We start from the raw sequence: 24,624 nt of genomic DNA on the forward strand, positions 1-24,624 counted from the left end.
AAATGCTTTGTCAGATGTGGGGTTCGAACCCACGCTCCCTTGCGGGAACCAGAGCTTAAATCTGGCGCCTTAGACCGCTCGGCCAATCTGACGTGCGAGGCAAGAGCTCCAGAGACTTCCATCTCTAGCAATATCTCAAAGAACCTCACTGCGAAATCTGTTTCTTTTTTCGGTAGGATGGAATTATGTCAGTTTTAGAAAATTTAAGACGCAATGTCAGACATGGCGTAGAAAATGCACCCTCCCTTTCGGGAAGCAATGTGGCGCGTTGGACCGCTTTCTTCCGTCGTTTCTAGTTTGAACTGTAACTAGCAAAACTGTATTTAGTAATAGGAACATTTTCACATTGATGCAAAGAAAACTAGATATTGGCCAACGGCAAATAAGGCCGTTTCCTAGCAACAGCCACGCTGTGCATCACGCACTCGTGGGAAGCCAATGAAATACTTCCCGTGAGGCTCAAACTGTCGACCTTCACTTTACAATACTTAGGCACTGCCCCGGTGGTACCGACGCGTACATACTGAAACGTCTTTGGATCGTCAGTGAGTACTTCATATTAGAAATTTCGTGTTCGCCCTGATGTGCATTAAAGGGCAGATTCTTCAGTAAAAGTTAGTTCTGCGCTCAGTTTCAGTATATGGCCCTAGCAGCACCAGGAAAACGGGTTCACATGTGCTCGCCTTCCACTCGGCGTTGAGCGCCTACAGCGAGATTGCCTTCGGCCTCTGGCGCCAGGAGGGAAGGCGACACATCACGGCGCAAGCAGCGCGTAGCAGAAGGCGGTGGTGCTGTGTCGGTCAGCATGGTTGCTTCCCAAGTAGCTGATCCGGGTTCGAAACCCGGACACCGCACCGAAGTTGTCTTCTTTACCCAGGAGAGTGTTTCCAACGCTCGCGATCGTCGAATTTCCGAACTGTCGTGTTACGAATGGTTTTCCTTCGCCCCTCGTCCCGCTCCGCGTAGGCTAGTGCGGATTGCGATTCACAGCATCGTGTGTCCCCATGTGTCGACTTGTCTCGACTTTGCTCGGCTGACGCGAAAGCTGACGCTTGCAAATGGTCGTATATGTAGAGGAAGGGCGCTAGAAACGACTGGGAGAGACCAACTCGACAAACGCACAACGGACCCTTTCATTTGACTGTGGCCGCAGGTTCGCGAATTTGCGTCCCGAGAGGCAAGAGAGGGGTCAGCGTGCTGGACCGTATCATTACCGCGCAGCAACACCGAAAACTAAGGGAAAAGGCAAAATAAAAGATTCCAACAGCACGCAGACTTCCTAGTTAGCCACTGAGCCGTGTACTAAGCACGCAAAAACGCTGCTTAACTTCGGTGATCGGACGAGAACCCGCGTCGTCAGCGTGGCACACAAGTCGGCGAGAACGTTTCCAGACGTGCGGACATCTCAGTCCTTGTACAGATCACTTGGGATTTGCCTGGCAGTCTCTCGCGCTGCCTTTTAGGGAAGCAATATGGAATATCCCTTGGTGGGATGTAACCCATAGCCTTCCCGTTGTTAGCATGACACATTAACTTAGTGAGCATACTGCCCACGCAATACGGCCGCTTCAGAACTCCAGCACCTGAACCACCGTTTCATCTATCTTTATTAAGGCCTTAAGATTCATTTAAACACGTATGCGTTGCTGTTGAGGTTTTCTCGCTGTCGCTTGGAACCCAGAGCCACAGCACAACAACAACGGAAACGTCCGTGAGAAGAGCTAAACCTCGACGCAGGAAAAGTATGTTCCGCTATTTCTTTTCGACCGCTCGGGCTGTCACTGTCGTCTCTAGTAAAATCTGCGGCGTGTTCCTGCATAATTTACTTGTTCTGTAAGATCAAGGGAGTATGTTAGTTTCAGAATGTTTAAAATGCTTTGTCAGATGTGGGGTTCGAACCCACGCTCCCTTGCGGGAACCAGAGCTTAAATCTGGCGCCTTAGACCGCTCGGCCAATCTGACGTGCGAGGCAAGAGCTCCAGAGACTTCCATCTCTAGCAATATCTCAAAGAACCTCACTGCGAAATCTGTTTCTTTTTTCGGTAGGATGGAATTATGTCAGTTTTAGAAAATTTAAGACGCAATGTCAGACATGGCGTAGAAAATGCACCCTCCCTTTCGGGAAGCAATGTGGCGCGTTGGACCGCTTTCTTCCGTCGTTTCTAGTTTGAACTGTAACTAGCAAAACTGTATTTAGTAATAGGAACATTTTCACATTGATGCAAAGAAAACTAGATATTGGCCAACGGCAAATAAGGCCGTTTCCTAGCAACAGCCACGCTGTGCATCACGCACTCGTGGGAAGCCAATGAAATACTTCCCGTGAGGCTCAAACTGTCGACCTTCACTTTACAATACTTAGGCACTGCCCCGGTGGTACCGACGCGTACATACTGAAACGTCTTTGGATCGTCAGTGAGTACTTCATATTAGAAATTTCGTGTTCGCCCTGATGTGCATTAAAGGGCAGATTCTTCAGTAAAAGTTAGTTCTGCGCTCAGTTTCAGTATATGGCCCTAGCAGCACCAGGAAAACGGGTTCACATGTGCTCGCCTTCCACTCGGCGTTGAGCGCCTACAGCGAGATTGCCTTCGGCCTCTGGCGCCAGGAGGGAAGGCGACACATCACGGCGCAAGCAGCGCGTAGCAGAAGGCGGTGGTGCTGTGTCGGTCAGCATGGTTGCTTCCCAAGTAGCTGATCCGGGTTCGAAACCCGGACACCGCACCGAAGTTGTCTTCTTTACCCAGGAGAGTGTTTCCAACGCTCGCGATCGTCGAATTTCCGAACTGTCGTGTTACGAATGGTTTTCCTTCGCCCCTCGTCCCGCTCCGCGTAGGCTAGTGCGGATTGCGATTCACAGCATCGTGTGTCCCCATGTGTCGACTTGTCTCGACTTTGCTCGGCTGACGCGAAAGCTGACGCTTGCAAATGGTCGTATATGTAGAGGAAGGGCGCTAGAAACGACTGGGAGAGACCAACTCGACAAACGCACAACGGACCCTTTCATTTGACTGTGGCCGCAGGTTCGCGAATTTGCGTCCCGAGAGGCAAGAGAGGGGTCAGCGTGCTGGACCGTATCATTACCGCGCAGCAACACCGAAAACTAAGGGAAAAGGCAAAATAAAAGATTCCAACAGCACGCAGACTTCCTAGTTAGCCACTGAGCCGTGTACTAAGCACGCAAAAACGCTGCTTAACTTCGGTGATCGGACGAGAACCCGCGTCGTCAGCGTGGCACACAAGTCGGCGAGAACGTTTCCAGACGTGCGGACATCTCAGTCCTTGTACAGATCACTTGGGATTTGCCTGGCAGTCTCTCGCGCTGCCTTTTAGGGAAGCAATATGGAATATCCCTTGGTGGGATGTAACCCATAGCCTTCCCGTTGTTAGCATGACACATTAACTTAGTGAGCATACTGCCCACGCAATACGGCCGCTTCAGAACTCCAGCACCTGAACCACCGTTTCATCTATCTTTATTAAGGCCTTAAGATTCATTTAAACACGTATGCGTTGCTGTTGAGGTTTTCTCGCTGTCGCTTGGAACCCAGAGCCACAGCACAACAACAACGGAAACGTCCGTGAGAAGAGCTAAACCTCGACGCAGGAAAAGTATGTTCCGCTATTTCTTTTCGACCGCTCGGGCTGTCACTGTCGTCTCTAGTAAAATCTGCGGCGTGTTCCTGCATAATTTACTTGTTCTGTAAGATCAAGGGAGTATGTTAGTTTCAGAATGTTTAAAATGCTTTGTCAGATGTGGGGTTCGAACCCACGCTCCCTTGCGGGAACCAGAGCTTAAATCTGGCGCCTTAGACCGCTCGGCCAATCTGACGTGCGAGGCAAGAGCTCCAGAGACTTCCATCTCTAGCAATATCTCAAAGAACCTCACTGCGAAATCTGTTTCTTTTTTCGGTAGGATGGAATTATGTCAGTTTTAGAAAATTTAAGACGCAATGTCAGACATGGCGTAGAAAATGCACCCTCCCTTTCGGGAAGCAATGTGGCGCGTTGGACCGCTTTCTTCCGTCGTTTCTAGTTTGAACTGTAACTAGCAAAACTGTATTTAGTAATAGGAACATTTTCACATTGATGCAAAGAAAACTAGATATTGGCCAACGGCAAATAAGGCCGTTTCCTAGCAACAGCCACGCTGTGCATCACGCACTCGTGGGAAGCCAATGAAATACTTCCCGTGAGGCTCAAACTGTCGACCTTCACTTTACAATAATTAGGCACTGCCCCGGTGGTACCGACGCGTACATACTGAAACGTCTTTGGATCGTCAGTGAGTACTTCATATTAGAAATTTCGTGTTCGCCCTGATGTGCATTAAAGGGCAGATTCTTCAGTAAAAGTTAGTTCTGCGCTCAGTTTCAGTATATGGCCCTAGCAGCACCAGGAAAACGGGTTCACATGTGCTCGCCTTCCACTCGGCGTTGAGCGCCTACAGCGAGATTGCCTTCGGCCTCTGGCGCCAGGAGGGAAGGCGACACATCACGGCGCAAGCAGCGCGTAGCAGAAGGCGGTGGTGCTGTGTCGGTCAGCATGGTTGCTTCCCAAGTAGCTGATCCGGGTTCGAAACCCGGACACCGCACCGAAGTTGTCTTCTTTACCCAGGAGAGTGTTTCCAACGCTCGCGATCGTCGAATTTCCGAACTGTCGTGTTACGAATGGTTTTCCTTCGCCCCTCGTCCCGCTCCGCGTAGGCTAGTGCGGATTGCGATTCACAGCATCGTGTGTCCCCATGTGTCGACTTGTCTCGACTTTGCTCGGCTGACGCGAAAGCTGACGCTTGCAAATGGTCGTATATGTAGAGGAAGGGCGCTAGAAACGACTGGGAGAGACCAACTCGACAAACGCACAACGGACCCTTTCATTTGACTGTGGCCGCAGGTTCGCGAATTTGCGTCCCGAGAGGCAAGAGAGGGGTCAGCGTGCTGGACCGTATCATTACCGCGCAGCAACACCGAAAACTAAGGGAAAAGGCAAAATAAAAGATTCCAACAGCACGCAGACTTCCTAGTTAGCCACTGAGCCGTGTACTAAGCACGCAAAAACGCTGCTTAACTTCGGTGATCGGACGAGAACCCGCGTCGTCAGCGTGGCACACAAGTCGGCGAGAACGTTTCCAGACGTGCGGACATCTCAGTCCTTGTACAGATCACTTGGGATTTGCCTGGCAGTCTCTCGCGCTGCCTTTTAGGGAAGCAATATGGAATATCCCTTGGTGGGATGTAACCCATAGCCTTCCCGTTGTTAGCATGACACATTAACTTAGTGAGCATACTGCCCACGCAATACGGCCGCTTCAGAACTCCAGCACCTGAACCACCGTTTCATCTATCTTTATTAAGGCCTTAAGATTCATTTAAACACGTATGCGTTGCTGTTGAGGTTTTCTCGCTGTCGCTTGGAACCCAGAGCCACAGCACAACAACAACGGAAACGTCCGTGAGAAGAGCTAAACCTCGACGCAGGAAAAGTATGTTCCGCTATTTCTTTTCGACCGCTCGGGCTGTCACTGTCGTCTCTAGTAAAATCTGCGGCGTGTTCCTGCATAATTTACTTGTTCTGTAAGATCAAGGGAGTATGTTAGTTTCAGAATGTTTAAAATGCTTTGTCAGATGTGGGGTTCGAACCCACGCTCCCTTGCGGGAACCAGAGCTTAAATCTGGCGCCTTAGACCGCTCGGCCAATCTGACGTGCGAGGCAAGAGCTCCAGAGACTTCCATCTCTAGCAATATCTCAAAGAACCTCACTGCGAAATCTGTTTCTTTTTTCGGTAGGATGGAATTATGTCAGTTTTAGAAAATTTAAGACGCAATGTCAGACATAGCGTAGAAAATGCACCCTCCCTTTCGGGAAGCAATGTGGCGCGTTGGACCGCTTTCTTCCGTCGTTTCTAGTTTGAACTGTAACTAGCAAAACTGTATTTAGTAATAGGAACATTTTCACATTGATGCAAAGAAAACTAGATATTGGCCAACGGCAAATAAGGCCGTTTCCTAGCAACAGCCACGCTGTGCATCACGCACTCGTGGGAAGCCAATGAAATACTTCCCGTGAGGCTCAAACTGTCGACCTTCACTTTACAATACTTAGGCACTGCCCCGGTGGTACCGACGCGTACATACTGAAACGTCTTTGGATCGTCAGTGAGTACTTCATATTAGAAATTTCGTGTTCGCCCTGATGTGCATTAAAGGGCAGATTCTTCAGTAAAAGTTAGTTCTGCGCTCAGTTTCAGTATATGGCCCTAGCAGCACCAGGAAAACGGGTTCACATGTGCTCGCCTTCCACTCGGCGTTGAGCGCCTACAGCGAGATTGCCTTCGGCCTCTGGCGCCAGGAGGGAAGGCGACACATCACGGCGCAAGCAGCGCGTAGCAGAAGGCGGTGGTGCTGTGTCGGTCAGCATGGTTGCTTCCCAAGTAGCTGATCCGGGTTCGAAACCCGGACACCGCACCGAAGTTGTCTTCTTTACCCAGGAGAGTGTTTCCAACGCTCGCGATCGTCGAATTTCCGAACTGTCGTGTTACGAATGGTTTTCCTTCGCCCCTCGTCCCGCTCCGCGTAGGCTAGTGCGGATTGCGATTCACAGCATCGTGTGTCCCCATGTGTCGACTTGTCTCGACTTTGCTCGGCTGACGCGAAAGCTGACGCTTGCAAATGGTCGTATATGTAGAGGAAGGGCGCTAGAAACGACTGGGAGAGACCAACTCGACAAACGCACAACGGACCCTTTCATTTGACTGTGGCCGCAGGTTCGCGAATTTGCGTCCCGAGAGGCAAGAGAGGGGTCAGCGTGCTGGACCGTATCATTACCGCGCAGCAACACCGAAAACTAAGGGAAAAGGCAAAATAAAAGATTCCAACAGCACGCAGACTTCCTAGTTAGCCACTGAGCCGTGTACTAAGCACGCAAAAACGCTGCTTAACTTCGGTGATCGGACGAGAACCCGCGTCGTCAGCGTGGCACACAAGTCGGCGAGAACGTTTCCAGACGTGCGGACATCTCAGTCCTTGTACAGATCACTTGGGATTTGCCTGGCAGTCTCTCGCGCTGCCTTTTAGGGAAGCAATATGGAATATCCCTTGGTGGGATGTAACCCATAGCCTTCCCGTTGTTAGCATGACACATTAACTTAGTGAGCATACTGCCCACGCAATACGGCCGCTTCAGAACTCCAGCACCTGAACCACCGTTTCATCTATCTTTATTAAGGCCTTAAGATTCATTTAAACACGTATGCGTTGCTGTTGAGGTTTTCTCGCTGTCGCTTGGAACCCAGAGCCACAGCACAACAACAACGGAAACGTCCGTGAGAAGAGCTAAACCTCGACGCAGGAAAAGTATGTTCCGCTATTTCTTTTCGACCGCTCGGGCTGTCACTGTCGTCTCTAGTAAAATCTGCGGCGTGTTCCTGCATAATTTACTTGTTCTGTAAGATCAAGGGAGTATGTTAGTTTCAGAATGTTTAAAATGCTTTGTCAGATGTGGGGTTCGAACCCACGCTCCCTTGCGGGAACCAGAGCTTAAATCTGGCGCCTTAGACCGCTCGGCCAATCTGACGTGCGAGGCAAGAGCTCCAGAGACTTCCATCTCTAGCAATATCTCAAAGAACCTCACTGCGAAATCTGTTTCTTTTTTCGGTAGGATGGAATTATGTCAGTTTTAGAAAATTTAAGACGCAATGTCAGACATGGCGTAGAAAATGCACCCTCCCTTTCGGGAAGCAATGTGGCGCGTTGGACCGCTTTCTTCCGTCGTTTCTAGTTTGAACTGTAACTAGCAAAACTGTATTTAGTAATAGGAACATTTTCACATTGATGCAAAGAAAACTAGATATTGGCCAACGGCAAATAAGGCCGTTTCCTAGCAACAGCCACGCTGTGCATCACGCACTCGTGGGAAGCCAATGAAATACTTCCCGTGAGGCTCAAACTGTCGACCTTCACTTTACAATACTTAGGCACTGCCCCGGTGGTACCGACGCGTACATACTGAAACGTCTTTGGATCGTCAGTGAGTACTTCATATTAGAAATTTCGTGTTCGCCCTGATGTGCATTAAAGGGCAGATTCTTCAGTAAAAGTTAGTTCTGCGCTCAGTTTCAGTATATGGCCCTAGCAGCACCAGGAAAACGGGTTCACATGTGCTCGCCTTCCACTCGGCGTTGAGCGCCTACAGCGAGATTGCCTTCGGCCTCTGGCGCCAGGAGGGAAGGCGACACATCACGGCGCAAGCAGCGCGTAGCAGAAGGCGGTGGTGCTGTGTCGGTCAGCATGGTTGCTTCCCAAGTAGCTGATCCGGGTTCGAAACCCGGACACCGCACCGAAGTTGTCTTCTTTACCCAGGAGAGTGTTTCCAACGCTCGCGATCGTCGAATTTCCGAACTGTCGTGTTACGAATGGTTTTCCTTCGCCCCTCGTCCCGCTCCGCGTAGGCTAGTGCGGATTGCGATTCACAGCATCGTGTGTCCCCATGTGTCGACTTGTCTCGACTTTGCTCGGCTGACGCGAAAGCTGACGCTTGCAAATGGTCGTATATGTAGAGGAAGGGCGCTAGAAACGACTGGGAGAGACCAACTCGACAAACGCACAACGGACCCTTTCATTTGACTGTGGCCGCAGGTTCGCGAATTTGCGTCCCGAGAGGCAAGAGAGGGGTCAGCGTGCTGGACCGTATCATTACCGCGCAGCAACACCGAAAACTAAGGGAAAAGGCAAAATAAAAGATTCCAACAGCACGCAGACTTCCTAGTTAGCCACTGAGCCGTGTACTAAGCACGCAAAAACGCTGCTTAACTTCGGTGATCGGACGAGAACCCGCGTCGTCAGCGTGGCACACAAGTCGGCGAGAACGTTTCCAGACGTGCGGACATCTCAGTCCTTGTACAGATCACTTGGGATTTGCCTGGCAGTCTCTCGCGCTGCCTTTTAGGGAAGCAATATGGAATATCCCTTGGTGGGATGTAACCCATAGCCTTCCCGTTGTTAGCATGACACATTAACTTAGTGAGCATACTGCCCACGCAATACGGCCGCTTCAGAACTCCAGCACCTGAACCACCGTTTCATCTATCTTTATTAAGGCCTTAAGATTCATTTAAACACGTATGCGTTGCTGTTGAGGTTTTCTCGCTGTCGCTTGGAACCCAGAGCCACAGCACAACAACAACGGAAACGTCCGTGAGAAGAGCTAAACCTCGACGCAGGAAAAGTATGTTCCGCTATTTCTTTTCGACCGCTCGGGCTGTCACTGTCGTCTCTAGTAAAATCTGCGGCGTGTTCCTGCATAATTTACTTGTTCTGTAAGATCAAGGGAGTATGTTAGTTTCAGAATGTTTAAAATGCTTTGTCAGATGTGGGGTTCGAACCCACGCTCCCTTGCGGGAACCAGAGCTTAAATCTGGCGCCTTAGACCGCTCGGCCAATCTGACGTGCGAGGCAAGAGCTCCAGAGACTTCCATCTCTAGCAATATCTCAAAGAACCTCACTGCGAAATCTGTTTCTTTTTTCGGTAGGATGGAATTATGTCAGTTTTAGAAAATTTAAGACGCAATGTCAGACATGGCGTAGAAAATGCACCCTCCCTTTCGGGAAGCAATGTGGCGCGTTGGACCGCTTTCTTCCGTCGTTTCTAGTTTGAACTGTAACTAGCAAAACTGTATTTAGTAATAGGAACATTTTCACATTGATGCAAAGAAAACTAGATATTGGCCAACGGCAAATAAGGCCGTTTCCTAGCAACAGCCACGCTGTGCATCACGCACTCGTGGGAAGCCAATGAAATACTTCCCGTGAGGCTCAAACTGTCGACCTTCACTTTACAATACTTAGGCACTGCCCCGGTGGTACCGACGCGTACATACTGAAACGTCTTTGGATCGTCAGTGAGTACTTCATATTAGAAATTTCGTGTTCGCCCTGATGTGCATTAAAGGGCAGATTCTTCAGTAAAAGTTAGTTCTGCGCTCAGTTTCAGTATATGGCCCTAGCAGCACCAGGAAAACGGGTTCACATGTGCTCGCCTTCCACTCGGCGTTGAGCGCCTACAGCGAGATTGCCTTCGGCCTCTGGCGCCAGGAGGGAAGGCGACACATCACGGCGCAAGCAGCGCGTAGCAGAAGGCGGTGGTGCTGTGTCGGTCAGCATGGTTGCTTCCCAAGTAGCTGATCCGGGTTCGAAACCCGGACACCGCACCGAAGTTGTCTTCTTTACCCAGGAGAGTGTTTCCAACGCTCGCGATCGTCGAATTTCCGAACTGTCGTGTTACGAATGGTTTTCCTTCGCCCCTCGTCCCGCTCCGCGTAGGCTAGTGCGGATTGCGATTCACAGCATCGTGTGTCCCCATGTGTCGACTTGTCTCGACTTTGCTCGGCTGACGCGAAAGCTGACGCTTGCAAATGGTCGTATATGTAGAGGAAGGGCGCTAGAAACGACTGGGAGAGACCAACTCGACAAACGCACAACGGACCCTTTCATTTGACTGTGGCCGCAGGTTCGCGAATTTGCGTCCCGAGAGGCAAGAGAGGGGTCAGCGTGCTGGACCGTATCATTACCGCGCAGCAACACCGAAAACTAAGGGAAAAGGCAAAATAAAAGATTCCAACAGCACGCAGACTTCCTAGTTAGCCACTGAGCCGTGTACTAAGCACGCAAAAACGCTGCTTAACTTCGGTGATCGGACGAGAACCCGCGTCGTCAGCGTGGCACACAAGTCGGCGAGAACGTTTCCAGACGTGCGGACATCTCAGTCCTTGTACAGATCACTTGGGATTTGCCTGGCAGTCTCTCGCGCTGCCTTTTAGGGAAGCAATATGGAATATCCCTTGGTGGGATGTAACCCATAGCCTTCCCGTTGTTAGCATGACACATTAACTTAGTGAGCATACTGCCCACGCAATACGGCCGCTTCAGAACTCCAGCACCTGAACCACCGTTTCATCTATCTTTATTAAGGCCTTAAGATTCATTTAAACACGTATGCGTTGCTGTTGAGGTTTTCTCGCTGTCGCTTGGAACCCAGAGCCACAGCACAACAACAACGGAAACGTCCGTGAGAAGAGCTAAACCTCGACGCAGGAAAAGTATGTTCCGCTATTTCTTTTCGACCGCTCGGGCTGTCACTGTCGTCTCTAGTAAAATCTGCGGCGTGTTCCTGCATAATTTACTTGTTCTGTAAGATCAAGGGAGTATGTTAGTTTCAGAATGTTTAAAATGCTTTGTCAGATGTGGGGTTCGAACCCACGCTCCCTTGCGGGAACCAGAGCTTAAATCTGGCGCCTTAGACCGCTCGGCCAATCTGACGTGCGAGGCAAGAGCTCCAGAGACTTCCATCTCTAGCAATATCTCAAAGAACCTCACTGCGAAATCTGTTTCTTTTTTCGGTAGGATGGAATTATGTCAGTTTTAGAAAATTTAAGACGCAATGTCAGACATGGCGTAGAAAATGCACCCTCCCTTTCGGGAAGCAATGTGGCGCGTTGGACCGCTTTCTTCCGTCGTTTCTAGTTTGAACTGTAACTAGCAAAACTGTATTTAGTAATAGGAACATTTTCACATTGATGCAAAGAAAACTAGATATTGGCCAACGGCAAATAAGGCCGTTTCCTAGCAACAGCCACGCTGTGCATCACGCACTCGTGGGAAGCCAATGAAATACTTCCCGTGAGGCTCAAACTGTCGACCTTCACTTTACAATACTTAGGCACTGCCCCGGTGGTACCGACGCGTACATACTGAAACGTCTTTGGATCGTCAGTGAGTACTTCATATTAGAAATTTCGTGTTCGCCCTGATGTGCATTAAAGGGCAGATTCTTCAGTAAAAGTTAGTTCTGCGCTCAGTTTCAGTATATGGCCCTAGCAGCACCAGGAAAACGGGTTCACATGTGCTCGCCTTCCACTCGGCGTTGAGCGCCTACAGCGAGATTGCCTTCGGCCTCTGGCGCCAGGAGGGAAGGCGACACATCACGGCGCAAGCAGCGCGTAGCAGAAGGCGGTGGTGCTGTGTCGGTCAGCATGGTTGCTTCCCAAGTAGCTGATCCGGGTTCGAAACCCGGACACCGCACGGAAGTTGTCTTCTTTACCCAGGAGAGTGTTTCCAACGCTCGCGATCGTCGAATTTCCGAACTGTCGTGTTACGAATGGTTTTCCTTCGCCCCTCGTCCCGCTCCGCGTAGGCTAGTGCGGATTGCGATTCACAGCATCGTGTGTCCCCATGTGTCGACTTGTCTCGACTTTGCTCGGCTGACGCGAAAGCTGACGCTTGCAAATGGTCGTATATGTAGAGGAAGGGCGCTAGAAACGACTGGGAGAGACCAACTCGACAAACGCACAACGGACCCTTTCATTTGACTGTGGCCGCAGGTTCGCGAATTTGCGTCCCGAGAGGCAAGAGAGGGGTCAGCGTGCTGGACCGTATCATTACCGCGCAGCAACACCGAAAACTAAGGGAAAAGGCAAAATAAAAGATTCCAACAGCACGCAGACTTCCTAGTTAGCCACTGAGCCGTGTACTAAGCACGCAAAAACGCTGCTTAACTTCGGTGATCGGACGAGAACCCGCGTCGTCAGCGTGGCACACAAGTCGGCGAGAACGTTTCCAGACGTGCGGACATCTCAGTCCTTGTACAGATCACTTGGGATTTGCCTGGCAGTCTCTCGCGCTGCCTTTTAGGGAAGCAATATGGAATATCCCTTGGTGGGATGTAACCCATAGCCTTCCCGTTGTTAGCATGACACATTAACTTAGTGAGCATACTGCCCACGCAATACGGCCGCTTCAGAACTCCAGCACCTGAACCACCGTTTCATCTATCTTTATTAAGGCCTTAAGATTCATTTAAACACGTATGCGTTGCTGTTGAGGTTTTCTCGCTGTCGCTTGGAACCCAGAGCCACAGCACAACAACAACGGAAACGTCCGTGAGAAGAGCTAAACCTCGACGCAGGAAAAGTATGTTCCGCTATTTCTTTTCGACCGCTCGGGCTGTCACTGTCGTCTCTAGTAAAATCTGCGGCGTGTTCCTGCATAATTTACTTGTTCTGTAAGATCAAGGGAGTATGTTAGTTTCAGAATGTTTAAAATGCTTTGTCAGATGTGGGGTTCGAACCCACGCTCCCTTGCGGGAACCAGAGCTTAAATCTGGCGCCTTAGACCGCTCGGCCAATCTGACGTGCGAGGCAAGAGCTCCAGAGACTTCCATCTCTAGCAATATCTCAAAGAACCTCACTGCGAAATCTGTTTCTTTTTTCGGTAGGATGGAATTATGTCAGTTTTAGAAAATTTAAGACGCAATGTCAGACATGGCGTAGAAAATGCACCCTTCCTTTCGGGAAGCAATGTGGCGCGTTGGACCGCTTTCTTCCGTCGTTTCTAGTTTGAACTGTAACTAGCAAAACTGTATTTAGTAATAGGAACATTTTCACATTGATGCAAAGAAAACTAGATATTGGCCAACGGCAAATAAGGCCGTTTCCTAGCAACAGCCACGCTGTGCATCACGCACTCGTGGGAAGCCAATGAAATACTTCCCGTGAGGCTCAAACTGTCGACCTTCACTTTACAATACTTAGGCACTGCCCCGGTGGTACCGACGCGTACATACTGAAACGTCTTTGGATCGTCAGTGAGTACTTCATATTAGAAATTTCGTGTTCGCCCTGATGTGCATTAAAGGGCAGATTCTTCAGTAAAAGTTAGTTCTGCGCTCAGTTTCAGTATATGGCCCTAGCAGCACCAGGAAAACGGGTTCACATGTGCTCGCCTTCCACTCGGCGTTGAGCGCCTACAGCGAGATTGCCTTCGGCCTCTGGCGCCAGGAGGGAAGGCGACACATCACGGCGCAAGCAGCGCGTAGCAGAAGGCGGTGGTGCTGTGTCGGTCAGCATGGTTGCTTCCCAAGTAGCTGATCCGGGTTCGAAACCCGGACACCGCACGGAAGTTGTCTTCTTTACCCAGGAGAGTGTTTCCAACGCTCGCGATCGTCGAATTTCCGAACTGTCGTGTTACGAATGGTTTTCCTTCGCCCCTCGTCCCGCTCCGCGTAGGCTAGTGCGGATTGCGATTCACAGCATCGTGTGTCCCCATGTGTCGACTTGTCTCGACTTTGCTCGGCTGACGCGAAAGCTGACGCTTGCAAATGGTCGTATATGTAGAGGAAGGGCGCTAGAAACGACTGGGAGAGACCAACTCGACAAACGCACAACGGACCCTTTCATTTGACTGTGGCCGCAGGTTCGCGAATTTGCGTCCCGAGAGGCAAGAGAGGGGTCAGCGTGCTGGACCGTATCATTACCGCGCAGCAACACCGAAAACTAAGGGAAAAGGCAAAATAAAAGATTCCAACAGCACGCAGACTTCCTAGTTAGCCACTGAGCCGTGTACTAAGCACGCAAAAACGCTGCTTAACTTCGGTGATCGGACGAGAACCCGCGTCGTCAGCGTGGCACACAAGTCGGCGAGAACGTTTCCAGACGTGCGGACATCTCAGTCCTTGTACAGATCACTTGGGATTTGCCTGGCAGTCTCTCGCGCTGCCTTTTAGGGAAGCAATATGGAATATCCCTTGGTGGGATGTAACCCATAGCCTTCCCGTTGTTAGCATGACACATTAACTTAGTGAGCATACTGCCCACGCAATACGGCCGCTTCAGAACTCCAGCACCTGAACCACCGTTTCATCTATCTTTATTAAGGCCTTAAGATTCATTTAAACACGTATGCGTTGCTGTTGAGGTTTTCTCGCTGTCGCTTGGAACCCAGAGCCACAGCACAACAACAACGGAAACGTCCGTGAGAAGAGCTAAACCTCGACGCAGGAAAAGTATGTTCCGCTATTTCTTTTCGACCGCTCGGGCTGTCACTGTCGTCTCTAGTAAAATCTGCGGCGTGTTCCTGCATAATTTACTTGTTCTGTAAGATCAAGGGAGTATGTTAGTTTCAGAATGTTTAAAATGCTTTGTCAGATGTGGGGTTCGAACCCACGCTCCCTTGCGGGAACCAGAGCTTAAATCTGGCGCCTTAGACCGCTCGGCCAATCTGACGTGCGAGGCAAGAGCTCCAGAGACTTCCATCTCTAGCAATATCTCAAAGAACCTCACTGCGAAATCTGTTTCTTTTTTCGGTAGGATGGAATTATGTCAGTTTTAGAAAATTTAAGACGCAATGTCAGACATGGCGTAGAAAATGCACCCTCCCTTTCGGGAAGCAATGTGGCGCGTTGGACCGCTTTCTTCCGTCGTTTCTAGTTTGAACTGTAACTAGCAAAACTGTATTTAGTAATAGGAACATTTTCACATTGATGCAAAGAAAACTAGATATTGGCCAACGGCAAATAAGGCCGTTTCCTAGCAACAGCCACGCTGTGCATCACGCACTCGTGGGAAGCCAATGAAATACTTCCCGTGAGGCTCAAACTGTCGACCTTCACTTTACAATACTTAGGCACTGCCCCGGTGGTACCGACGCGTACATACTGAAACGTCTTTGGATCGTCAGTGAGTACTTCATATTAGAAATTTCGTGTTCGCCCTGATGTGCATTAAAGGGCAGATTCTTCAGTAAAAGTTAGTTCTGCGCTCAGTTTCAGTATATGGCCCTAGCAGCACCAGGAAAACGGGTTCACATGTGCTCGCCTTCCACTCGGCGTTGAGCGCCTACAGCGAGATTGCCTTCGGCCTCTGGCGCCAGGAGGGAAGGCGACACATCACGGCGCAAGCAGCGCGTAGCAGAAGGCGGTGGTGCTGTGTCGGTCAGCATGGTTGCTTCCCAAGTAGCTGATCCGGGTTCGAAACCCGGACACCGCACCGAAGTTGTCTTCTTTACCCAGGAGAGTGTTTCCAACGCTCGCGATCGTCGAATTTCCGAACTGTCGTGTTACGAATGGTTTTCCTTCGCCCCTCGTCCCGCTCCGCGTAGGCTAGTGCGGATTGCGATTCACAGCATCGTGTGTCCCCATGTGTCGACTTGTCTCGACTTTGCTCGGCTGACGCGAAAGCTGACGCTTGCAAATGGTCGTATATGTAGAGGAAGGGCGCTAGAAACGACTGGGAGAGACCAACTCGACAAACGCACAACGGACCCTTTCATTTGACTGTGGCCGCAGGTTCGCGAATTTGCGTCCCGAGAGGCAAGAGAGGGGTCAGCGTGCTGGACCGTATCATTACCGCGCAGCAACACCGAAAACTAAGGGAAAAGGCAAAATAAAAGATTCCAACAGCACGCAGACTTCCTAGTTAGCCACTGAGCCGTGTACTAAGCACGCAAAAACGCTGCTTAACTTCGGTGATCGGACGAGAACCCGCGTCGTCAGCGTGGCACACAAGTCGGCGAGAACGTTTCCAGACGTGCGGACATCTCAGTCCTTGTACAGATCACTTGGGATTTGCCTGGCAGTCTCTCGCGCTGCCTTTTAGGGAAGCAATATGGAATATCCCTTGGTGGGATGTAACCCATAGCCTTCCCGTTGTTAGCATGACACATTAACTTAGTGAGCATACTGCCCACGCAATACGGCCGCTTCAGAACTCCAGCACCTGAACCACCGTTTCATCTATCTTTATTAAGGCCTTAAGATTCATTTAAACACGTATGCGTTGCTGTTGAGGTTTTCTCGCTGTCGCTTGGAACCCAGAGCCACAGCACAACAACAACGGAAACGTCCGTGAGAAGAGCTAAACCTCGACGCAGGAAAAGTATGTTCCGCTATTTCTTTTCGACCGCTCGGGCTGTCACTGTCGTCTCTAGTAAAATCTGCGGCGTGTTCCTGCATAATTTACTTGTTCTGTAAGATCAAGGGAGTATGTTAGTTTCAGAATGTTTAAAATGCTTTGTCAGATGTGGGGTTCGAACCCACGCTCCCTTGCGGGAACCAGAGCTTAAATCTGGCGCCTTAGACCGCTCGGCCAATCTGACGTGCGAGGCAAGAGCTCCAGAGACTTCCATCTCTAGCAATATCTCAAAGAACCTCACTGCGAAATCTGTTTCTTTTTTCGGTAGGATGGAATTATGTCAGTTTTAGAAAATTTAAGACGCAATGTCAGACATGGCGTAGAAAATGCACCCTCCCTTTCGGGAAGCAATGTGGCGCGTTGGACCGCTTTCTTCCGTCGTTTCTAGTTTGAACTGTAACTAGCAAAACTGTATTTAGTAATAGGAACATTTTCACATTGATGCAAAGAAAACTAGATATTGGCCAACGGCAAATAAGGCCGTTTCCTAGCAACAGCCACGCTGTGCATCACGCACTCGTGGGAAGCCAATGAAATACTTCCCGTGAGGCTCAAACTGTCGACCTTCACTTTACAATAATTAGGCACTGCCCCGGTGGTACCGACGCGTACATACTGAAACGTCTTTGGATCGTCAGTGAGTACTTCATATTAGAAATTTCGTGTTCGCCCTGATGTGCATTAAAGGGCAGATTCTTCAGTAAAAGTTAGTTCTGCGCTCAGTTTCAGTATATGGCCCTAGCAGCACCAGGAAAACGGGTTCACATGTGCTCGCCTTCCACTCGGCGTTGAGCGCCTACAGCGAGATTGCCTTCGGCCTCTGGCGCCAGGAGGGAAGGCGACACATCACGGCGCAAGCAGCGCGTAGCAGAAGGCGGTGGTGCTGTGTCGGTCAGCATGGTTGCTTCCCAAGTAGCTGATCCGGGTTCGAAACCCGGACACCGCACGGAAGTTGTCTTCTTTACCCAGGAGAGTGTTTCCAACGCTCGCGATCGTCGAATTTCCGAACTGTCGTGTTACGAATGGTTTTCCTTCGCCCCTCGTCCCGCTCCGCGTAGGCTAGTGCGGATTGCGATTCACAGCATCGTGTGTCCCCATGTGTCGACTTGTCTCGACTTTGCTCGGCTGACGCGAAAGCTGACGCTTGCAAATGGTCGTATATGTAGAGGAAGGGCGCTAGAAACGACTGGGAGAGACCAACTCGACAAACGCACAACGGACCCTTTCATTTGACTGTGGCCGCAGGTTCGCGAATTTGCGTCCCGAGAGGCAAGAGAGGGGTCAGCGTGCTGGACCGTATCATTACCGCGCAGCAACACCGAAAACTAAGGGAAAAGGCAAAATAAAAGATTCCAACAGCACGCAGACTTCCTAGTTAGCCACTGAGCCGTGTACTAAGCACGCAAAAACGCTGCTTAACTTCGGTGATCGGACGAGAACCCGCGTCGTCAGCGTGGCACACAAGTCGGCGAGAACGTTTCCAGACGTGCGGACATCTCAGTCCTTGTACAGATCACTTGGGATTTGCCTGGCAGTCTCTCGCGCTGCCTTTTAGGGAAGCAATATGGAATATCCCTTGGTGGGATGTAACCCATAGCCTTCCCGTTGTTAGCATGACACATTAACTTAGTGAGCATACTGCCCACGCAATACGGCCGCTTCAGAACTCCAGCACCTGAACCACCGTTTCATCTATCTTTATTAAGGCCTTAAGATTCATTTAAACACGTATGCGTTGCTGTTGAGGTTTTCTCGCTGTCGCTTGGAACCCAGAGCCACAGCACAACAACAACGGAAACGTCCGTGAGAAGAGCTAAACCTCGACGCAGGAAAAGTATGTTCCGCTATTTCTTTTCGACCGCTCGGGCTGTCACTGTCGTCTCTAGTAAAATCTGCGGCGTGTTCCTGCATAATTTACTTGTTCTGTAAGATCAAGGGAGTATGTTAGTTTCAGAATGTTTAAAATGCTTTGTCAGATGTGGGGTTCGAACCCACGCTCCCTTGCGGGAACCAGAGCTTAAATCTGGCGCCTTAGACCGCTCGGCCAATCTGACGTGCGAGGCAAGAGCTCCAGAGACTTCCATCTCTAGCAATATCTCAAAGAACCTCACTGCGAAATCTGTTTCTTTTTTCGGTAGGATGGAATTATGTCAGTTTTAGAAAATTTAAGACGCAATGTCAGACATGGCGTAGAAAATGCACCCTCCCTTTCGGGAAGCAATGTGGCGCGTTGGACCGCTTTCTTCCGTCGTTTCTAGTTTGAACTGTAACTAGCAAAACTGTATTTAGTAATAGGAACATTTTCACATTGATGCAAAGAAAACTAGATATTGGCCAACGGCAAATAAGGCCGTTTCCTAGCAACAGCCACGCTGTGCATCACGCACTCGTGGGAAGCCAATGAAATACTTCCCGTGAGGCTCAAACTGTCGACCTTCACTTTACAATAATTAGGCACTGCCCCGGTGGTACCGACGCGTACATACTGAAACGTCTTTGGATCGTCAGTGAGTACTTCATATTAGAAATTTCGTGTTCGCCCTGATGTGCATTAAAGGGCAGATTCTTCAGTAAAAGTTAGTTCTGCGCTCAGTTTCAGTATATGGCCCTAGCAGCACCAGGAAAACGGGTTCACATGTGCTCGCCTTCCACTCGGCGTTGAGCGCCTACAGCGAGATTGCCTTCGGCCTCTGGCGCCAGGAGGGAAGGCGACACATCACGGCGCAAGCAGCGCGTAGCAGAAGGCGGTGGTGCTGTGTCGGTCAGCATGGTTGCTTCCCAAGTAGCTGATCCGGGTTCGAAACCCGGACACCGCACGGAAGTTGTCTTCTTTACCCAGGAGAGTGTTTCCAACGCTCGCGATCGTCGAATTTCCGAACTGTCGTGTTACGAATGGTTTTCCTTCGCCCCTCGTCCCGCTCCGCGTAGGCTAGTGCGGATTGCGATTCACAGCATCGTGTGTCCCCATGTGTCGACTTGTCTCGACTTTGCTCGGCTGACGCGAAAGCTGACGCTTGCAAATGGTCGTATATGTAGAGGAAGGGCGCTAGAAACGACTGGGAGAGACCAACTCGACAAACGCATAACGGACCCTTTCATTTGACTGTGGCCGCAGGTTCGCGAATTTGCGTCCCGAGAGGCAAGAGAGGGGTCAGCGTGCTGGACCGTATCATTACCGCGCAGCAACACCGAAAACTAAGGGAAAAGGCAAAATAAAAGATTCCAACAGCACGCAGACTTCCTAGTTAGCCACTGAGCCGTGTACTAAGCACGCAAAAACGCTGCTTAACTTCGGTGATCGGACGAGAACCCGCGTCGTCAGCGTGGCACACAAGTCGGCGAGAACGTTTCCAGACGTGCGGACATCTCAGTCCTTGTACAGATCACTTGGGATTTGCCTGGCAGTCTCTCGCGCTGCCTTTTAGGGAAGCAATATGGAATATCCCTTGGTGGGATGTAACCCATAGCCTTCCCGTTGTTAGCATGACACATTAACTTAGTGAGCATACTGCCCACGCAATACGGCCGCTTCAGAACTCCAGCACCTGAACCACCGTTTCATCTATCTTTATTAAGGCCTTAAGATTCATTTAAACACGTATGCGTTGCTGTTGAGGTTTTCTCGCTGTCGCTTGGAACCCAGAGCCACAGCACAACAACAACGGAAACGTCCGTGAGAAGAGCTAAACCTCGACGCAGGAAAAGTATGTTCCGCTATTTCTTTTCGACCGCTCGGGCTGTCACTGTCGTCTCTAGTAAAATCTGCGGCGTGTTCCTGCATAATTTACTTGTTCTGTAAGATCAAGGGAGTATGTTAGTTTCAGAATGTTTAAAATGCTTTGTCAGATGTGGGGTTCGAACCCACGCTCCCTTGCGGGAACCAGAGCTTAAATCTGGCGCCTTAGACCGCTCGGCCAATCTGACGTGCGAGGCAAGAGCTCCAGAGACTTCCATCTCTAGCAATATCTCAAAGAACCTCACTGCGAAATCTGTTTCTTTTTTCGGTAGGATGGAATTATGTCAGTTTTAGAAAATTTAAGACGCAATGTCAGACATGGCGTAGAAAATGCACCCTCCCTTTCGGGAAGCAATGTGGCGCGTTGGACCGCTTTCTTCCGTCGTTTCTAGTTTGAACTGTAACTAGCAAAACTGTATTTAGTAATAGGAACATTTTCACATTGATGCAAAGAAAACTAGATATTGGCCAACGGCAAATAAGGCCGTTTCCTAGCAACAGCCACGCTGTGCATCACGCACTCGTGGGAAGCCAATGAAATACTTCCCGTGAGGCTCAAACTGTCGACCTTCACTTTACAATACTTAGGCACTGCCCCGGTGGTACCGACGCGTACATACTGAAACGTCTTTGGATCGTCAGTGAGTACTTCATATTAGAAATTTCGTGTTCGCCCTGATGTGCATTAAAGGGCAGATTCTTCAGTAAAAGTTAGTTCTGCGCTCAGTTTCAGTATATGGCCCTAGCAGCACCAGGAAAACGGGTTCACATGTGCTCGCCTTCCACTCGGCGTTGAGCGCCTACAGCGAGATTGCCTTCGGCCTCTGGCGCCAGGAGGGAAGGCGACACATCACGGCGCAAGCAGCGCGTAGCAGAAGGCGGTGGTGCTGTGTCGGTCAGCATGGTTGCTTCCCAAGTAGCTGATCCGGGTTCGAAACCCGGACACCGCACGGAAGTTGTCTTCTTTACCCAGGAGAGTGTTTCCAACGCTCGCGATCGTCGAATTTCCGAACTGTCGTGTTACGAATGGTTTTCCTTCGCCCCTCGTCCCGCTCCGCGTAGGCTAGTGCGGATTGCGATTCACAGCATCGTGTGTCCCCATGTGTCGACTTGTCTCGACTTTGCTCGGCTGACGCGAAAGCTGACGCTTGCAAATGGTCGTATATGTAGAGGAAGGGCGCTAGAAACGACTGGGAGAGACCAACTCGACAAACGCACAACGGACCCTTTCATTTGACTGTGGCCGCAGGTTCGCGAATTTGCGTCCCGAGAGGCAAGAGAGGGGTCAGCGTGCTGGACCGTATCATTACCGCGCAGCAACACCGAAAACTAAGGGAAAAGGCAAAATAAAAGATTCCAACAGCACGCAGACTTCCTAGTTAGCCACTGAGCCGTGTACTAAGCACGCAAAAACGCTGCTTAACTTCGGTGATCGGACGAGAACCCGCGTCGTCAGCGTGGCACACAAGTCGGCGAGAACGTTTCCAGACGTGCGGACATCTCAGTCCTTGTACAGATCACTTGGGATTTGCCTGGCAGTCTCTCGCGCTGCCTTTTAGGGAAGCAATATGGAATATCCCTTGGTGGGATGTAACCCATAGCCTTCCCGTTGTTAGCATGACACATTAACTTAGTGAGCATACTGCCCACGCAATACGGCCGCTTCAGAACTCCAGCACCTGAACCACCGTTTCATCTATCTTTATTAAGGCCTTAAGATTCATTTAAACACGTATGCGTTGCTGTTGAGGTTTTCTCGCTGTCGCTTGGAACCCAGAGCCACAGCACAACAACAACGGAAACGTCCGTGAGAAGAGCTAAACCTCGACGCAGGAAAAGTATGTTCCGCTATTTCTTTTCGACCGCTCGGGCTGTCACTGTCGTCTCTAGTAAAATCTGCGGCGTGTTCCTGCATAATTTACTTGTTCTGTAAGATCAAGGGAGTATGTTAGTTTCAGAATGTTTAAAATGCTTTGTCAGATGTGGGGTTCGAACCCACGCTCCCTTGCGGGAACCAGAGCTTAAATCTGGCGCCTTAGACCGCTCGGCCAATCTGACGTGCGAGGCAAGAGCTCCAGAGACTTCCATCTCTAGCAATATCTCAAAGAACCTCACTGCGAAATCTGTTTCTTTTTTCGGTAGGATGGAATTATGTCAGTTTTAGAAAATTTAAGACGCAATGTCAGACATGGCGTAGAAAATGCACCCTCCCTTTCGGGAAGCAATGTGGCGCGTTGGACCGCTTTCTTCCGTCGTTTCTAGTTTGAACTGTAACTAGCAAAACTGTATTTAGTAATAGGAACATTTTCACATTGATGCAAAGAAAACTAGATATTGGCCAACGGCAAATAAGGCCGTTTCCTAGCAACAGCCACGCTGTGCATCACGCACTCGTGGGAAGCCAATGAAATACTTCCCGTGAGGCTCAAACTGTCGACCTTCACTTTACAATACTTAGGCACTGCCCCGGTGGTACCGACGCGTACATACTGAAACGTCTTTGGATCGTCAGTGAGTACTTCATATTAGAAATTTCGTGTTCGCCCTGATGTGCATTAAAGGGCAGATTCTTCAGTAAAAGTTAGTTCTGCGCTCAGTTTCAGTATATGGCCCTAGCAGCACCAGGAAAACGGGTTCACATGTGCTCGCCTTCCACTCGGCGTTGAGCGCCTACAGCGAGATTGCCTTCGGCCTCTGGCGCCAGGAGGGAAGGCGACACATCACGGCGCAAGCAGCGCGTAGCAGAAGGCGGTGGTGCTGTGTCGGTCAGCATGGTTGCTTCCCAAGTAGCTGATCCGGGTTCGAAACCCGGACACCGCACCGAAGTTGTCTTCTTTACCCAGGAGAGTGTTTCCAACGCTCGCGATCGTCGAATTTCCGAACTGTCGTGTTACGAATGGTTTTCCTTCGCCCCTCGTCCCGCTCCGCGTAGGCTAGTGCGGATTGCGATTCACAGCATCGTGTGTCCCCATGTGTCGACTTGTCTCGACTTTGCTCGGCTGACGCGAAAGCTGACGCTTGCAAATGGTCGTATATGTAGAGGAAGGGCGCTAGAAACGACTGGGAGAGACCAACTCGACAAACGCACAACGGACCCTTTCATTTGACTGTGGCCGCAGGTTCGCGAATTTGCGTCCCGAGAGGCAAGAGAGGGGTCAGCGTGCTGGACCGTATCATTACCGCGCAGCAACACCGAAAACTAAGGGAAAAGGCAAAATAAAAGATTCCAACAGCACGCAGACTTCCTAGTTAGCCACTGAGCCGTGTACTAAGCACGCAAAAACGCTGCTTAACTTCGGTGATCGGACGAGAACCCGCGTCGTCAGCGTGGCACACAAGTCGGCGAGAACGTTTCCAGACGTGCGGACATCTCAGTCCTTGTACAGATCACTTGGGATTTGCCTGGCAGTCTCTCGCGCTGCCTTTTAGGGAAGCAATATGGAATATCCCTTGGTGGGATGTAACCCATAGCCTTCCCGTTGTTAGCATGACACATTAACTTAGTGAGCATACTGCCCACGCAATACGGCCGCTTCAGAACTCCAGCACCTGAACCACCGTTTCATCTATCTTTATTAAGGCCTTAAGATTCATTTAAACACGTATGCGTTGCTGTTGAGGTTTTCTCGCTGTCGCTTGGAACCCAGAGCCACAGCACAACAACAACGGAAACGTCCGTGAGAAGAGCTAAACCTCGACGCAGGAAAAGTATGTTCCGCTATTTCTTTTCGACCGCTCGGGCTGTCACTGTCGTCTCTAGTAAAATCTGCGGCGTGTTCCTGCATAATTTACTTGTTCTGTAAGATCAAGGGAGTATGTTAGTTTCAGAATGTTTAAAATGCTTTGTCAGATGTGGGGTTCGAACCCACGCTCCCTTGCGGGAACCAGAGCTTAAATCTGGCGCCTTAGACCGCTCGGCCAATCTGACGTGCGAGGCAAGAGCTCCAGAGACTTCCATCTCTAGCAATATCTCAAAGAACCTCACTGCGAAATCTGTTTCTTTTTTCGGTAGGATGGAATTATGTCAGTTTTAGAAAATTTAAGACGCAATGTCAGACATGGCGTAGAAAATGCACCCTCCCTTTCGGGAAGCAATGTGGCGCGTTGGACCGCTTTCTTCCGTCGTTTCTAGTTTGAACTGTAACTAGCA

At 50.2% G+C, this 24,624-nt stretch overlaps 14 non-coding genes across 14 annotated transcripts; all 14 read right to left on the reverse strand.

The window, feature by feature from the left end:
- Nucleotides 1–8: 8 nt before the first annotated feature.
- On the reverse strand, nt 9–92 carry Trnal-uaa (transfer RNA leucine (anticodon UAA)). Its single transcript has one exon. It is a non-coding gene; the product is annotated as a tRNA-Leu (tRNA).
- Nucleotides 93–1,878: 1,786 nt separating this feature from the next.
- On the reverse strand, nt 1,879–1,962 carry Trnal-uaa (transfer RNA leucine (anticodon UAA)). The gene has a single exon. It is a non-coding gene; the product is annotated as a tRNA-Leu (tRNA).
- Nucleotides 1,963–3,748: 1,786 nt separating this feature from the next.
- On the reverse strand, nt 3,749–3,832 carry Trnal-uaa (transfer RNA leucine (anticodon UAA)). Its single transcript has one exon. It is a non-coding gene; the product is annotated as a tRNA-Leu (tRNA).
- Nucleotides 3,833–5,618: 1,786 nt separating this feature from the next.
- On the reverse strand, nt 5,619–5,702 carry Trnal-uaa (transfer RNA leucine (anticodon UAA)). The gene has a single exon. It is a non-coding gene; the product is annotated as a tRNA-Leu (tRNA).
- A 1,786-nt stretch (nt 5,703–7,488) lies between these two features.
- Nucleotides 7,489–7,572, reverse strand: Trnal-uaa (transfer RNA leucine (anticodon UAA)). Its single transcript has one exon. It is a non-coding gene; the product is annotated as a tRNA-Leu (tRNA).
- Nucleotides 7,573–9,358: 1,786 nt separating this feature from the next.
- Trnal-uaa (transfer RNA leucine (anticodon UAA)) lies at nt 9,359–9,442 on the reverse strand. The gene has a single exon. It is a non-coding gene; the product is annotated as a tRNA-Leu (tRNA).
- Nucleotides 9,443–11,228: 1,786 nt separating this feature from the next.
- Nucleotides 11,229–11,312, reverse strand: Trnal-uaa (transfer RNA leucine (anticodon UAA)). The gene has a single exon. It is a non-coding gene; the product is annotated as a tRNA-Leu (tRNA).
- Nucleotides 11,313–13,098: 1,786 nt separating this feature from the next.
- On the reverse strand, nt 13,099–13,182 carry Trnal-uaa (transfer RNA leucine (anticodon UAA)). Its single transcript has one exon. It is a non-coding gene; the product is annotated as a tRNA-Leu (tRNA).
- Nucleotides 13,183–14,968: 1,786 nt separating this feature from the next.
- Trnal-uaa (transfer RNA leucine (anticodon UAA)) lies at nt 14,969–15,052 on the reverse strand. The gene has a single exon. It is a non-coding gene; the product is annotated as a tRNA-Leu (tRNA).
- Nucleotides 15,053–16,838: 1,786 nt separating this feature from the next.
- Nucleotides 16,839–16,922, reverse strand: Trnal-uaa (transfer RNA leucine (anticodon UAA)). The gene has a single exon. It is a non-coding gene; the product is annotated as a tRNA-Leu (tRNA).
- A 1,786-nt stretch (nt 16,923–18,708) lies between these two features.
- Trnal-uaa (transfer RNA leucine (anticodon UAA)) lies at nt 18,709–18,792 on the reverse strand. The gene has a single exon. It is a non-coding gene; the product is annotated as a tRNA-Leu (tRNA).
- Nucleotides 18,793–20,578: 1,786 nt separating this feature from the next.
- On the reverse strand, nt 20,579–20,662 carry Trnal-uaa (transfer RNA leucine (anticodon UAA)). The gene has a single exon. It is a non-coding gene; the product is annotated as a tRNA-Leu (tRNA).
- A 1,786-nt stretch (nt 20,663–22,448) lies between these two features.
- Nucleotides 22,449–22,532, reverse strand: Trnal-uaa (transfer RNA leucine (anticodon UAA)). The gene has a single exon. It is a non-coding gene; the product is annotated as a tRNA-Leu (tRNA).
- A 1,786-nt stretch (nt 22,533–24,318) lies between these two features.
- Nucleotides 24,319–24,402, reverse strand: Trnal-uaa (transfer RNA leucine (anticodon UAA)). The gene has a single exon. It is a non-coding gene; the product is annotated as a tRNA-Leu (tRNA).
- Nucleotides 24,403–24,624: the final 222 nt, after the last annotated feature.

Source organism: Schistocerca serialis, chromosome 7 (genome assembly GCF_023864345.2).
Source record: "Schistocerca serialis cubense isolate TAMUIC-IGC-003099 chromosome 7, iqSchSeri2.2, whole genome shotgun sequence".
NCBI lineage: Eukaryota > Metazoa > Arthropoda > Insecta > Orthoptera > Acrididae > Schistocerca > Schistocerca serialis.